Raw genomic sequence first — 1,281 nt, 5'->3', positions numbered from 1 at the left:
TTTTAAAAAGGAAAAGAATCACATGATCATACTGATACCTGAAGAGAAGGCGCTTGACAAAATCTAACACCAATTCCTGATTAAAACTCAACAAAGTAGAACTTAAAGGGAAACTTCTCAACATAATTAAGAGCATATATGCAAAGCCAGTAGCACACATCATGCTCAATGGACAGAAATGGAAAGAATTCCCTTTGTGAACAGGAACTAGACAAGGATGCCCTTTATCGCCACTCCTGTTCAATACTGTGTTGTAATATAGCCAGAGCTATAAAGCAATAAATGGAAATTAAAAGCATACAAACTGGCAAAGAAGTAATAAAACTCTTTTTATTTGTAGATGATATAATTCTATACACAGAAAACCAAAGACTAAGCAACCGAAATTATTGGAACTCACTGGAAGATTCAGCAAAGTGGCAGGGTACAAGATCAACATACAAAAGTATGTTAGATTCCTCTGTACTAATTAAGATAGCTCTGAAAAGGAAATTAGAAGAACAATACCATTTACAATAACCACCCAAAGGAAGAAATATTTAGGTATAAATCTAACCAGAGAAACAAAAAACAGAGAAACCTACAAAACACGACTACAAGAAACCAAAAGAGATTTACAAAAATGGAGGAATATAGCATGCTCATGGATAGGAGGATTTAACATTTTGAAAATGCCAATACTATCCAAAACAATCTACAGATATAATGCAATACCAATCCAGATCCAGCAACATTCTTTAAAGAGATGGGAAAAAATGATTATGAACTTTGTATGGAAAGGAATAAGACCTCGGATAAACAAAGCACTGCTTAAGAAGAAGAACAAAGTTGGAGACCACTCACTCCCTGATTTCAAAATTTACTACATGACCATGGTGATCAAAACAGCCTGATATTGGTACAATGAAATATACATAGATCAATGGAACTGAAGTGAGAACAGAAGTTGAATTCTATTGGCTAGAAATAAATCCATCCACATATAGTCAACTGATCTTTGACAAAGGGAAATTCATTACATGGGAAAGAGATAGTCTCTTCAATAAATGGTGCTGGCAAAACTGGAAATAGATTTGCAAAATAATGAAACAAGACCCACATCTCACATCATATTAAAAAACTAACCCAATATGGACTAAAGACCTAAATGTAAATCCTAGAACTATCAAGATCATCAGTGAAAAAATAGGGACAAACTTAAGGGCTCTAGTACAGGGCATACATAGATGATCAAACATTGCAAGAAACATACAAACAATAGAAGACAAAATAGATGACTGA

This window comes from Chrysochloris asiatica, unplaced genomic scaffold (assembly GCF_000296735.1).
Source record: "Chrysochloris asiatica unplaced genomic scaffold, ChrAsi1.0 scaffold00109, whole genome shotgun sequence".
Lineage (NCBI taxonomy): Eukaryota > Metazoa > Chordata > Mammalia > Afrosoricida > Chrysochloridae > Chrysochloris > Chrysochloris asiatica.
Note: the sequence above shows the minus strand (reverse complement) of the source record.